At 42.8% G+C, this 15,751-nt stretch overlaps 1 protein-coding gene across 9 annotated transcripts in view; it reads right to left on the bottom strand.

The window, feature by feature from the left end:
* pam (peptidylglycine alpha-amidating monooxygenase) overlaps positions 1 to 15,751 on the bottom strand; it is a 322,861-nt gene that overhangs the window by 90,408 nt on the left and 216,702 nt on the right. The gene's annotated exons all lie outside the window — the stretch shown is intronic.

Genomic DNA, 15,751 nt, shown 5'->3' with positions numbered 1-15,751 from the left:
TGCCCCCCTCACTCACTCTAACCTATCCCCCTCTGATCTTGAGGCACTCGGTTCTCTCAGGTCTAACCCCGACATGGTCATCAAACCTGCAGACAAGGGTGGTGCTGTTGTTGTATAGCGTACCGACCTCTACCTTGCAGAAGCTCAACGCCAACTCACAGACACTTCTTCCTACCTCCCTCTGGACCATGACCCCACCACTGAACATCAAGCCACTGCCCAAAGGACTGTCACTGACCTCATCTCCTCTGGAGATCTTCCCTCTACAGCTTCCAACCTCATAGCCCCGCAACCCCGGACAGCCCGCTTCTACCTCCTTCCCAAAATCCACAAACGGGACTGTCCCGGCAGACCCATTGTGTCAGCCTGCTCCTGCCCCACTGAACTTATTTCTTCCTATCTAGACTCTACCTTTTCTCTGCTGGTCCAGTCTCTTCCCACCTACATCCGTGACTCTTCTGACACCCTACAGCATTTTGACAATTTCCAGTTTCCTGGTCCCAACCTCCTCCTCTTCACTATGGACGTCCAATCGCTCTACACCTCCATCCCCACCAGGATGGTTTAAGGGCTCTCCGCTTCTTCATTGAACAGAGGCCCAACCAGTCCCCATCCACCACCACCCTCCTCCGCCTGGCTGAACTTGTTCTCACATTGAACAACTTCTCCTTCAACTCCACTCACTTCCTTCAAGTAAAAGGTGTTGCGATGGGTACCCGCATGGGTCCTAGTTATGCCTGTCTTTTTGTGGGATATGTCGAGCATTCTTTGTTCCAGTCCTACTCAGGCCCCCTCCCCCAACTCTTTTTCCGGTACATTGATGACTGTATCGGTGCTGTCTCCTGCTCCCGCCCCAAACTGGAAAACTTGATCAATTTTGCTTCCAATTTCCACCCTTCCCTCACCTTTACATGGTCCATCTCCAACACTTCCTGTCCCTTCCTCGACTTCTCTGTCTCCATCTCTGGGGATAGGTTGTCTACTAATATCCATTATAAGCCCACCGACTCTCACAGCTACCTCGACTACACTTCTTGACACCCTACCTCCTGTAAGGACTCCAATCCATTCTCCCTGTTTCTCCGTCTCCGACGCATCTGCTCTGATGATGCTATCTTCCATGACGGTGCTTCTGATATGACCTACTCTTTCCTCAACCGAGGATTCCCCCCCACTGTTGTTGACAGGGCCCTCAACCGTGTCCGGCCTATTTCCCGTATCTCTGCCCTCAACCCTTCCCCTCCCTCCCAGAACCATGACAGGGTTCCCCTTGTCCTCACTTTCCACCCCATCAGCCTCCATATCCAAAGGATCATCCTCCGCCATCTCCAGCGTGATGCCACTACCAAATGCATCTTCCCCTCCCTTCCCCTGTCAGCATTCCGAAGGGATCGTTCCCTCCGCGACACCCTGGTCCACTCCTCCATTACCCCCACCACCTCGTCCCCTTCCCATGGCACCTTCCCCTGCAATTGCAGGAGGTGTAATACCTGCCCATTTACCTCCTCTCTCCTCACTATCCCAGGCCCCAAACACTCCTTTCAGGTGAAGCAGCGATTTACTTGTACTTCTTTCAATGTAGTATACTGTATTCGCTGCTCACAATGTGGTCTCCTCTACACTGGGGAGACCAAACGCAGACTGGGTGACCGCTTTGCGGAACACCTCCGCTCAGTCCGCAAGTGGGACCCTGAGCTTCCGGTTGCTTGCCATTTCAACACTCCCCCCTGCTCTCATCTCTGTCCTGGGATTGCTGCAGTGTTCCAGTGAACATCAACGCAAGCTCGAGGAACAGCATCTCATTTACCGATTAGGCAAACTACAGCCTGCCGGACTGAACATTGAGTTCAATCATTTCAGAGCATGACGGACCCCCCATTTTACTTTTAGTTATTTTTTCATTTTGTACATTTTTTACAATCTTTTTTTCTTTGTGTTTATTTCATTTCATCTTAGTTTGTTCAGTTTGCTTACCCACTGTTTTTTTTCATGTTTGTACTTGCTGCTGTTCAATCTTCAGTCCGTTAACACCCTATCGGTACTAATGCTTTGTCTTTCAACACACCATTAACATATTATTTGCCTTTGCTCCATGACCTTTTGGTCAGCTATGTGGCCTTGTCCAATCTACACCTTCTTCTTTGTTATCTCTTGCCCCACCCCCGCCTCACTTGCTTATAACCTTTGACATTTCTAATATTTGCCAGTTCCGAAGAAGGGTCACTGACCCGAAACGTTAACTCTGCTTCTCTTTCCACAGATGCTGCCAGACCTGCTGAGTGGTTCCAGCATTTCTTGTTTTTATTTCAGATTTCCAGCATCCGCAGTATTTTGCTTTTATTGTCTAAGTGTAGTCTGGAATACCAGTCCTCATCCTATATATAAAACATCAGAGTCAAAATGTGGATTTAATGCCACTGTAAATTGCACCATGGAGACTAGGAAAGCATGATCAGGGCTAACCCATGTGGCCTATATGGGAAAGGGGAGATATTGCTTAACCAACACAGCAAAGGAATACCGGTTTGGACATAACCAAACTTGCCCAGTGAGCAACAGTACAAATCCCAACTAGAGTAGGGAAGATGGAGTTGGTAGACATACATAAATGGAAGACAGAAACAATAATTGTGACAGAACATATTAAGGAGGACTTGATACACTACCTCTGGGAACACGAATATACTATTTAGCCACTGCCCATGCGCTTGGGTAAAGAGAGACAGCAGCTTAAGGCCACTGGGGTAGTGTACTACAATCTGGAACAACAGTCGAAGAAGCTACAAGATGAGATTGACGAGATAAACAATTCTACTTGGTGGGAGGACTTATGGAACTGGGGGTCAAATGTGCAGCTACACCCCTGATTTGGAATTATCTCCCACGTCCTGATAGTGGTTTTGGGTATCCTGGTGTTATATGTGTCACACTTAATTTGGAAACTTAAAATATCAATTAAAGAATGTGAGAGGACGCATGAACACAGGTTGGACAGCTACCTTAAAGGCAATCAGTATTCCAACTTGCTCTATAAAAAGAGAGACAATTGATTATGCAACACAAGCATAATTGTATAACCTATAAGTGAACACTTAAAATGAATTAATGAATGATCAATGTACTCTAAAATAAAATTGCGACTGTATTATGTTGGCACAAGTGATTATTTATGTGATAGTGCTGAAATTGTGCTTTTTTTTTTAAACATTGCGTTATGTATGCTTTTCCTTTAGAAATGAAATTATGACTGTACAAGGGCACAATTTAGAAGAATGAGTAATGTGATCCATAATAAATTAGAAAATTTATAAGGATCAAAGGGGGGGGACTGTAGGCCCTGAAAAGTTGGTCAAGTAATGCTTTATACCCAGCATGCTCTAAGGCAGCTAAAAATAAGCGCAGAACTTGTTGAAGTAAGCTAACAGACATTTCGAAACTTGCGGTTAGGGATATGTGACCGTTAGACGAGACTGTTGAACAAGAACAGATAAAAGGGGATATAGGGGAATGAACGGTGGTTATTGTAAACAAGTCTGGACTTCTGTCCAGGTGGCTAAATAGCTAATGCTTTCCAAAGATGAGATAATGCTTTAAGATTTGTGCAAAACAAGATCATGTGAGTCATGGGTTGAGCAAGCAACCTTCAAATAATATATAAGGGTTAACACTGGAGGGTATTCTCGGTGAGAACCGGGGAACAACTCTCCAAGGCAGGACCCCGAGTCTGGCGGCTCAGTGATCAACCGTGACAAGAGACTGATCACCTCTGCGTTGTCGGGTAGTACCTTGCACAAGAAGTGAGACTTGTACTTATTTGGTGTCTAAATAAAACTGTTGTAAGCATTTGTATGCTTTAAGTGATTCTAGTGAAGTTGTATGAGACTTTGGTTTTAGTGTATCTTTGTCTGTCACGTCAGTTAATACCCTACAGAGAACATCACTATCAACTACACCGCCAATCTTTGTGCCATCAGCAAATTTCCCAATCATGCTCCCACATTTAAGTCCAAATCATTAATATATACCACAAACAGCAAGGGACCCAACACTGAGCCCTGTGGAACGTCACTGGAAACGACTTTCCATTCACTAAAACATCTGTCGACTACTACCCTTTGTTTCCTGTCGCTGAGCCAATTTTGGATCCAACTCGCCATGTTCCCCTGTATCTCATGGGCTTTCATTTTTCTGACCAGTTTGCCATGCAGGACCTTGTCAAATGTCTTACTAAAATCCATGCAGATCACATCCACTGCACTACCTCATCAACGCTGCTTGTTACTTCCTCATAAAATTCAATCAAGTTAGAAAGACTTGACCTTCCCTTAACAAATCCATGCTGACTATCCCTGATTAATCCGTGCCTTTCTAAGTGGCAGTTTATCCTGTCCCTCAGAATAATTTACCCACCACCAAAGTCAGACTGACCGGCCTATAATTATTTGGCCCATCCCTCGCATCCTTTTTAAACAATGGCATAATGTCCGCAGACCTCCAAGCCTCTGGCACCTCGCCCATAACCTGTGAGGATTTGAAAATGATCCTCAGCGCATCTGCTATTTCCTCCCATTCAGCCCGTCAAGCCTGCTCCGCCATTCAAACACATCATATGGCTGATCATCTACATCTACATCATTTTTCCCCACTATCCCCATAGCACGTGATGTCATTAGTAACCAGAAATCTATCGATTTCTGCCTTGAACATGCTCAATGATTGAGTTTCCACAGCCCTCTGGGGTAGGGAATTCCAAAGATTCACCACCCTCTGAGTGAAGAAATTCCTCATCTCCTAAATTGTACACAATATTCCAGGTGCAGGCTCACCAAGGCTTTATACAATTGCAGCAAGACAACTTTATTCCTGTACTCAAATCCCCATGCAATGAAGGCCAACATATCATTTGCCTTCTTAATTGCTTGCTGCACGTGCATACTAGCTTTTAGTGATTCATGAACAAGGTCACCCACGTCACTTCACTTTGGACATCAACACTTCCCAACCTCTCACCATTTAAGAAATACTCTGCCTTTCTGTTTTTTCTAGAAAAGTGCATCATTTCACACTTATTCACATCATATTCCATCTGCCATGTTCTTGCCCATTCATTTCACCTGTCCAAATTCCCTTGAAGCCTCCTTGCATCCTCTACACAACTTACCACCCTAGTTGGTATCAGCAAACCTGGAAATATTATAATAGGTCCCCACATCCAAAGCATTTATATAGATTGTAAACAGCTGCGGACCAAGCACTAATCCTTGCAGTACCCCACTAGTAACAGCCTGCCATCCTGAGAATGACCCATTTATTCCTACTCTCTGCTTTCTGTCTGTTAACCAATTCTGAATCCACAATCCCATGTGCTCCAATTTTGTTTACTAACCTTCTGTGTGGGACCTTATCAAAAGCCTTCTGAAAATCCAAATACACTACATCCATTGGTTCTCCTTCATCTATGCTACAAGTAACATCCTCAAAAAACTCCAACAGGTTTGTCAAACATGATTTCCCTTTCACAAATCCACATTGACTCTGCCCAATCATATCAATACATTCCACGTGTTCAGTTATCACATCCTTTATAATAGATTCTAACATTTTCCCTACTACTGACATCAAACTAACAGGTCTGCAGTTCTCCGTTTTCTCTTTCACTCCCTTTTTAAATAGGGGGGTTACATTTGGACATGTTTGGACCAACGCTAGAGTGAGGTCAGGAGCTGAGTGGCCCTGGCAGAACCCAAACTGAGCAACAGTTGGCAGGTTATTGCTGACTAGGTATCGCTTGATAGTACTATCGACAACATCTTCCATCACTTTGCTCATGATCAAGAGTAGACTGATGGGCCGGTAACTGGCTGGGTTGGATTTGTCCTGCTTTTTGCGTACAGGACATCAGGGCAATTTTCCAAATTGTCAGGTAGATGCCAGTGTTGTAGCTGTACTGGAACAGCTTGGCTAGGGGCACAGCCAATTTTGGAGCACTAGTCCTCAGTACTATTGCCGGAATGTTGTCAGTATCCAGTGTCTTCAGCCATTTCTTGATATGTAGAGTGAATCAAATTGGTTGAAGACTGCGATCGGAGATGCTGGGGACCTCAGGATGAGGCCAAGACAGATCATCCACTTGACACTTCTGGCTGAAGTTAGTTGCAAATGCTTCAGCCTCGTCTTTAGGACTGAAGTGCTGGGTTCCTCCATCATTGAGGAAGGGGATATTTGTGGAGCCTTCTCCTCCTGTTAGTTGTTTAATTGTCCACCACCTTTCATGACTGGATATGGCAAGACTGATCCATTGGTTGCGGGATCGCTTAGTGCTGTCTATCACATGCTGCTTACATTGTTTGGCATGCAAGTAGTCCTGTGTTGTAGTTTCACCAAGTTGACACCTCATTTTGAGGTTATGCCTGGTGCTGCTCCTGGCATGCCCTCTTGCACTCTTCATTGAACCAGGGTTGATCCCCTGGCTTGACGATAACGGTATATTGGGGGAATACACTGGGCTATTAGGTTACAGATTGTGGTTGAATACAGTTCTGCTGCTGATGGCCCACAGCACATCATGGATGCCCAGTTTTGATTTGCTAGATCTGTTCGAAATCTATCCCATTTAGCAAGGTGGCAGTGCCACACAACACAACACGATGGAGGGTATTCTCAATTTTTTCTTTATTCATTTGTGGGAGTCGCTGGCTAGGCCAGCATTGACTGCCTATCCCCAACTGCCCTTGAACTAAGTGGCTTGCTAGGCCATTTCAGAGGGCATTTTAAGAGTCAACCACATTGCTGTGGGTCTGGAGTTGTATGTAGGCCAGACCACGTAAGGACAACAGACTTCCTTCCCTAAAGGGCATTAGTGAACCAGATGGGTTTTTACAACAATCAACAATGGTTTCATGGTCACCATTAGATTAGCTTTTTAATTCCCAGATAAACTGAATTCAAATTTCACCATATCGTCTCCATAAGGGCTGTGTGGTGGTCACTCCTGTCATGGACAGATGCATTTGCAACAGGTAGATTGTCGAGGAAGAGGTCAAATATGTTTTTCTCTCATTGGCTCCCTCACCAGGGAGGCGGTGGCGTAGTGGTAATGCCACTGGACTAGTAATCCAGAGTCCTTGGCTAATGCCCAGGGGACATGGGTTTGAATTCCACTATAGCAGATGGCGAAATTTGAGTTCAATTAATAAATCTGGAATTAAAAGCTAGTCTCATGGTGACCATGAAACCACTGTCTACTGTTGTAAAAACCCATCTGGCTCACGAATGTCCTTTAAGGAAGGAAATCTTCTGTCCTTACCTGGTCTGGCCTACATGTGACTCTAGACCCACAGCAATGCTGTTGACTCTCGACTTCCCTCTGAAATTGCCTAGCAAGCCACTCAGTTGTCAAGGGCAATTAGGATGGGCAATAAATGCTGACCTTGCCAGTGATGCCCACATCCCATGAAAGAATTTTTAAAAATCTGCCGCAGATCCAGTCTAGCAGCCATGTCCTTTAGGACTCGGCCAGCTCAGTCAGTAGAGTCCCCACCCAGAATACATTCTGTGCCCTTGCACTCTCAGGGCTTCTTCGAAGTGGTGTGCAATATGGAGGAGTACTGAGGGAGGATGTTAGGTGGTAACCATCAGGAATTCTGTGCCCATATTTGACCTGATACCATAAGACTTCATGGAGTCTGGAGTCAATGTTGAGGACAACTGTATACCACTGTGCTGCCACCTCTAGTAGGTCTGCCCTGTCAGTGGGTCAGGACATATCCAGGAATGGTGATGGTGGTGTCTGGGACATTTTCTGTAAGGTACATTAACTTCTTTCAATTAAGTGATTTGAATGGTTGAAGTTCAAGACTTATCCACACTACTGTAGATATCAAACCATAATCAGTCAACACAATGTGCCATAAAGCTGCTTTCTTTCCTCTCTCCAAGGTGGAATAACCAAATCCATGAGTTTTTGTAACTTCAATTTTAACAGTACTATTAAAGTCATCTTTACCTTGCACGTGTCAATTTTTTCCATCATCTACTTGTTACGAGCTTCTCGTTTCCATTTTGTATCCCATATTGCACTGCAATATTTAATTTGTATCCTAAAATTTGTTTACCTTGAAGCAAAATTAGTATGGCTAATACTAGAAATGAACAAATCCTCTCAATATAAAATGTTTTTGTGGCAAGTATCTATAATACATTGCACAGTCTAATTTTTTTTAAATTTGTGAGTAAATAATAATAGTCCACCTCTTACTGCTGACTGACCAAAATGTGACACAACTACTGACATTTTGGTCCAGGAGCTATAATTTGAGAAATTAGTCTTGCCATCCCTATTAATATGTATTGATGTATTAATATAATTTGTATTACTGCTAGGGTGATCACAGATAGCTACAGTTTAGCATTCCTTGACTGACAGATCAGTAAATGTTTAGTTTGCAATCTATTCACTGTACTGTGCTACTGATAAAATGAATCGTTAAAAAAGCTACAGCAAAGTTGTGTGAAGATACCAGCATTTTACAGTGGGTGACTATTGCATTGCAACATTTTTAAGGGAAAGGATCATAGCAAATGGAAGCAGGAATAGGCCATATGGCCCGTCGAGCCTTCTCTGCCATTGAAATAGATCATAGCTGATCATCTACCTCTATGCCATTTTTTCCCCACTATACCCATATCCCTTGATGTCATTAGTATTCAGAAACCTGTTGATTTCTGCCTTGAACATGCTCAATTATTGAGCTCCCACAGGCCTCTGGGGTACAGAATTCCACAGATTTACCACCCTTTGAGTAAAGAAATTCCTCCTCATCTGAGTCTTAAATGGCTTGCCCCTTATTCTGAGAGTGTGTCCCCTTGTTGTAGACTCACAAGCCAGAGGAAACATCATGTCCACATCTATCCTATCAGGCCCTGTAAGAATTTTGTAAGTTTCAATGATATCACCTCTCATTCTTTGAAACTCTAGAGAATACCGGCTCAGTTTCTGCAATCTCTCCTCATAAGACAAACCCGTCATCCCTGGGACTAGTCCGGTGAACCTCCGTTGCACTCCCTCTATGACAAGTATATCCTTCCTTAGATAAGGAGACAAAAATTGTACACAATACTCCTGGTGCGGGCTCACCAAGGCTTTATACAATTGAAGCAAGACATCTTTACTCCTGTAGTTAAATCCCCTTGCAATGTAGGCCAACATACCATTTGGCTTAACTGCTTGCTGTACGTGCATACTAGCTTTTAGTGACTCATGAACAAGGACACCCAGGCCACTTTGGACATCAACACTTCCCAACCTCTCACCATTTAAAAAAATATGCTGCCATTCTGTTTTTTCCATCAAAGTGGATCACTTCACATTTATTCACATTATATTCCATCTGCCATGTCCTTGCTCATTCATTTAGCCTGTCCAAATCCCCTTGAAGCCTCCTTGCATCCTCCTCAACTTACATCCCTCCTAGTTTTGTCTCATCCACAAACTTGGAAATATTACAATTGGTCCCCATATCTAAATCATTTATGTAGATTGTAAACAGTTGTGGCCCAAGCACTGATCCTTGCGGTACCCCACTACTAACAGCCTGCCATCCTGAGAATGATCCATTTATTCCTACTCTCTGCTTTCGGTCTGTCAACCAATTCTCAAACCATTGCAGTATATTATCCCCAATCCCATGTGCTCTAATTGTGTTTACTAACCTGTGTGTGACCTGATCAAAAGTCTTCTGAAAATACAAATACACCACATCCACTGGTTCTCCTTTATCTATGCTACTAGTAACATCCTCAAAAAACTCCAACAAGTTTGTCAAACATTATTTCTCTTTCACAAATCCATGTTGACTCTGCCCAATCATATCATTATTTTCTAAGTGTCCAGCTTTTTCATCCTTTATAGTAGATTCGAACATTTTCCCTGCTACTGACGTCAAACTAACAGGTCTGCAGTTCTCGGTTTTCTCTCTCGCTCCCTTTTTAAATAGTGGAGTTACATTTGCTACTTTCCAGTCTGCAGGAACCCTTCCAGAATCAAAAGAATTTTGAAAGATAACCACCAATGCATCCACTATCTCTATAGCACCCTCCTTCACTACTCGGGATGTAGCTCATCTGGTCCAGGGGATTTATCAATTTAAATCCGATTAATTTTTCGAGTACCACCTCTTTATCGATAACTAATTACTTTCAGTTCCTCATTTTTACAAGTCCCTTAGTTCCCTAGTATTTCCGGGAAATTTTCTGTGTTTTCCTCCATGAAGACAGACACAAAGTAATTGTTTAGTCTCTCTGCTTTTTCCTCATTCTCCACCACAAACTCTCCTGTCTCAGCCTGCAATGGACCCCACATTTGTCCTTGCTAATCGTTTCCTTTTCACATATCTAAAGAAGCTTTTACAGTCCGCCTCTCTGTTTCCAGCTAGCTTACATTCATAATCTCTTTTCCCTTCATCAGTTTCTTGGTCCTCCTTTGTTGGACTCTAAATTGCTTACCACTTTTTCTGGCGACCTTATAGGCCGCTTCCTTTGACCGAATGCAATTCTTAACATTTTTTTGTTAGCCACCGTTGATTCACCTTTCCTGTTGGGTTTCCGTGTCCTAGAGGAATGCATATTTGTTGTAAACCATGTAATATGTCTTTAAACACTAGCCATTGCCCGTCTACCAGCAAATCTTTTAATGTATATTTCCCCAAAAAATGGAACTTGCATTTTGTTTTCATCAAATAATGTTGCAACTTTGTTGGGTACTTCATCAAATTTGTCCTGTTCATACATTGTTATGGCCCTGTGGTGAGGGTTGTGGGTGTCTCCCAGTGTTCAACTCACACCTGACCACGGCAAGTGTTTTTTGTTATTAGGATTTAATCCCCTTGTGTTTTATTTGTCAAATAAATAGACAGTGACAGGTTTTCCTGTAGATTTAAGGCTGTGTTTGCTGACAATGCAACCACCAGGTGGCGCTCCAGCGGCAAATGCACAAATGCAGCCTGTGCCACTAAAACATCACAGTCTGCGACGTCAGGCAGCTGCCAGGACTAAAGATGGTGCTGCTCAAACAATCACACGAAGGCAACCTAAACACATGGCAGCACACAATGGCTAGAGGGAGACAGCAAGCGGGCTGGGGAGGGAGGGAGCGAGCGAGCTGGCCGGGGAGAGCGCGGACTGGGGGGGGTGAGCCAGCGGGCAGGGGGAGGAGGGGGGGGAGGAGGAGAGTGCACCCGCCACCACCAAGGTCTTCGGCCGCGCTCTCCCCGCTCCCCGCCCGTGATGTCATCTACGCATGCGCCAACATGTTCTGGCAATGCGGAACACAGCGCATGCGCAGAGTAGGAGGAGCATGTGTACAGATTGGCGCAGTCGGATGACGTCAGCAGCCGGCTGCGTCATCAATAATCACTTTGTAGGTTTAAAGCAGAAGATTAATTATTTATTGATCAATATGCCTTATCCTGAAATTGTCACAACCACATCCACTCACGCATGCAAAGAGACAGACAGAAAGGAAAAGGGATGTGGTTTTCAAGTGAGGTAGGGTTTCAGGGTTCACTCTAGATCTGAATTCTCTCAAATCAAATTCTCATTGGTTGCAGGCCTGAGGAGTTGGTAGATTTCTCTCTTGGTTGAAAGTTCAGTTTGGAGACAGAGGATCACTTTCAATTCACTGATGCATAAGTTGAAAATATAGAATTTACAGCAGGGTACTTCCCTTCTGACTTGCTGGATGTTCTCCCAGCTCTTAGCTGGATAAGCTTTTTGATGTCTCTCCCTCAGGGCTGCCTTTTTAAGGTAAAAAATTTGTCGCATCAGATTCTGGCAGGAGACGCTTTGGTCTCTCCACCATGGTGATCACACAATAGCCCAGGATGAGAATAATTTGATTATGATGTTGCCACTTCATAACTTCTTTGTTTCAGTAGAACCCATTCAATTCAAGAATGTTTTAGGATGGGTGCAATTGACACTTCTCAAACTGGTTAGGCATTCTTTGTTTTAAACAGACAGTGTGGCAATGTTCGAATACATATGTTGCCATCTTTTGCAGCACTGACCATTTTTAGTAAGGTGGTCAATTTTTTTGTAACTCTTCAGTTTGAGTCTATATTTTTTCATAGTCACACTTCTCATTAGGATTCTGCATTTACACTGAACAGAAACACACCAGCTATAATTAAATGCTCTTAGTAAAAGGGGATTGGACAATTGTTTCAGAAATGTTCAGGTTACATTTTAAGCTAGGTTATGAGATATCCACTGTGCAAAAAACTTGACAAAAAAAACCATGATTTAGAATATGTTAAAAATGTTGGCCTCAAAAATTCACTGGAAGGTAGACTCTTGTCAGGCACATCTTGGCAGCTATGTAACAGATTTTGGGGCCTTTTGTATCTGAGTGCATTTCCTGTCTACAAACCTTATAAGAACATAAGAAATAGGAGCAGGAGTAGGCCATTCAGCCCCTCAAACTTGCTCTGCCATTCAATAGGATCATGGCTGATCCAATTGTTGCCTTAACTCCACACTCCTGCCTGCCCCCCTAACCCCTGACTCCCTTGTCAATCATAAATCTGTCTAACTCTACATGTCCTGCTACTACCTCTTTAATAATGGATTCTAGCATTTTTCTAACGACAGATGTTAGGCTAACTGGCATATAGTTTCTTTACTTCCTGTTGTCATCTTTTCCCACTATAAATTCTTCTCTCCAGATTTATTATGGAAACTGCTTGTATAAGCATGCAATGCTGTTTTAACACCCATCTGTCAGTGGTCGTGCTACAGTACCTCAGTTTTGCATATCCCAGCTCCTCAGCTTGTCCCGCAGAGAAACTTTCACTCCAGACAATTCTGCTTCTCTACCTTCCAAACTGCTATAATTTTGCTATTTAATTATACAAGATCAAAATAAAATTTTTGTTTCAGCACACAGTCCCTATCTATCATACTCTCGATATATGTTGCACTGTTTAATAAAAGTTTCTGTCACACTTGATATAAGTATAAGGAAGCAAATGCAATCATTATCAATGCACAGCTAAACTCTCCACCAACAGAAAATACCTGAGATAATTGCCCTGATTTTAACATCCTCTGCTTGGCAAAAAACAGACAGAGAGGGGCTTTTGAAATGGGGGTTGTGAGGAACAGGGGTGGCTGGGGAGAGTAATTACCCCGCCTTAATTACCACTCGCTTCCTGATGGGTCTGAATATTAACCTGCAGGACACCCACATCTGCCATACTGGCAGATTCTGTTTAAATACACAGATCTGTGCACAATGATGTCATCAGAACCTGATCCGCTATTTCAATCCAAGGCCTGAGTAAGGGAGCAGCAGTGACAGCCTTACTGTCAGGCTAAACTTTTTGGGAGGTGGATTGTGGGCCAGAGAAACCCAAGAGATCATGACTTTTCAGTTTCATTTTTAGGTTTGCCTTTGGGCCAGGAGGAGGAGTACTCCTCTGTACCCCACAATGAAAATTTGGGCCTCCCACTTCCCAGGTTTCCCAGCCTTTCCCCAATCAGCTTCACCCCTCAAATCTCTCTCTCCGTGTGCCTGTGCCAAGGACTTATCCTGTCGGTTCCCAGCTGTGGCCTCCTGTCTGCAAATCTTCTGCTCCCACCAGCTGGCCAACTACTGCACCTGGCCAGGTTTGGGCAGGTCCCTGATGAACATCATGGTAATGAAGCCCAGGCATTAACATTGGCAGAGTCTCCATGCCCCCAAACTCTACGGGGATGATGCCCAAATTTAGGTTTCTGCATACTGGATCCATGCCCCTTTAAAATCAAAGCCAATGTCTGCACCCTTAACCTATATACAAACAGACTCTGTTTACTTATCAAGTAGAATGTATAGTTTTAAAGGTACACGTACCTACACTTCAGCAGCACAATAATACATTTGTGTTTTACATTTTGTACATTTTCTTGTCCTTATAAAATAGCAATCCTCTAGCTTAAGACATGTGCTAGACTTAAGACAACAAAGGAGTGGATATAAAGAGCATGTAAACCATAAGGTTGATTTAGGATGGTTTTAGAAGCAATAGATTAATCCTCAATTTCTTTGGAATTATTGGGCAGATGACCATATTAATGTTGAAAATATCCAGTTGATGTAATTTACTTGGATCTTCAGAAGATAAAGATGTGAGTCGTTTAAAAGATTAGCTAGGTGAATTGAAAAATGTGAGCAATGATTATTGAAAATGCAGAGTGCTGTACGCGCTCTGGGTCATCTGTTGTCTACACTATTCATTACTGCAGTAACCAGTCCAGCTTGCATATTTAAGTGTCATGTATAGACTTGGTAAGGACAGGTTTAGCCCACTGAAATTCACCATTAAAGTTCACAAATTAGTACTTCAATTACCCATGGAACCACTTCTAAAATGGTTAAAATGAGTTGAGAAATAATAGGGTTCTGGATGAGCATTTGTTTAACACAGATGATCAAATTTTCTACGGAAACATGATTCATGTGCTATTTGCAATGGGGATGAGTCATCTGTGGCATGCAATGACAAGTTGAATCATATGGCTTATAAAACTGGATTAATATCTTCAAATTTTGCTCTTATATCCTTGGAGCTTGATATTTGAAATTCTACAGATTTCCTTTGGTGCTTCCCTGAGGTAATTGCTTTAATTGCTGGATATGAAATCATAAGTTTTGTGGAGAAAACAGGCTTGATGGATTAAGTCACCTTTTCACATTCCATATATTCCTATTGTTACGACTGAGGCGGGAGGAGTGCACTGTTTATTCTAGTCATACTCTCCACAGGTCACTTTATATTATTGTACATTTTTCCACTTATCAATATGGTCAATCATAGTCTCTATTTTTCCCAGAACAGAATACACTAACCAGGTTTCTTTAACAAACAAAATTATCAAATTATAAAACCAAGTCTTAACTAGTAATGAATTAAAACAAAAACACAGATTGAAATTTTATAAGTTCCCCTTTTGTTTTTTTTTACCTTAATCTCTTCACACTCACACATGGACACCAGTTAACCGGAAAAAAAAAGAGATTTTTATAAATTCAGAGCTCTGTTACAGACAGAAAAAAACATGAGCAGATTACTTGCATGTTTTTGAAGAAAACAGCAGATGAGATGTGTTGTTTCAAAACTGGCATACAGCCTAACTTCTGAGTACACGTAGACAGGTCACTGAGACCTTTAGAACAGTTCTTTTCAGGCAGCATTGAAAGCAGGCTTTCTTCAAATACAGGAAATGAGATGAAATTGACACAGTGGACTTCTTAGGGTCTTTAGAGTTTTGCTGGAAAATTAAACTGGGTGTGGTCTTCTCTCCTTCCTTAACACTTCTTCAGCAGACTTGACTTTATCTCTGCTCACTCCAGAAAGTAAGACACACACACATACTGACCCACAACCAAAAAGCTTGAGTTTTCTGCCCATCCCAGGTGCTCTCTGCTGCTACTGAGCTTGTCCAATCAAGGGACAGCGCATCACTTCTCTGCCACTGTTACTAGGGTTTCTGTTCTATCTTTAACTTGAGTCATGTGACAGCCAGTAACATTGCTGCCACCAGTTCCTTCAGTGCCCCTTGATGGCTTCCTTAAAAAAAACTGGTCCAACTTTTATTCAGTTTAACTATAAATTCCTTTAAAAATATTTTTAACAACACAGAATCACTTTCATAACACTACGACTACAAAACACAAAGGACCACTTAGAAAGCCTATTTATAAATAATTTAT

The sequence above is a fragment of the Heterodontus francisci genome, chromosome 4 (assembly GCF_036365525.1).
Source record: "Heterodontus francisci isolate sHetFra1 chromosome 4, sHetFra1.hap1, whole genome shotgun sequence".
NCBI classification, from domain to species: Eukaryota; Metazoa; Chordata; class Chondrichthyes; order Heterodontiformes; family Heterodontidae; genus Heterodontus; species Heterodontus francisci.
Note: the sequence above shows the minus strand (reverse complement) of the source record. Positions and strands in the feature narration are given on the sequence as shown.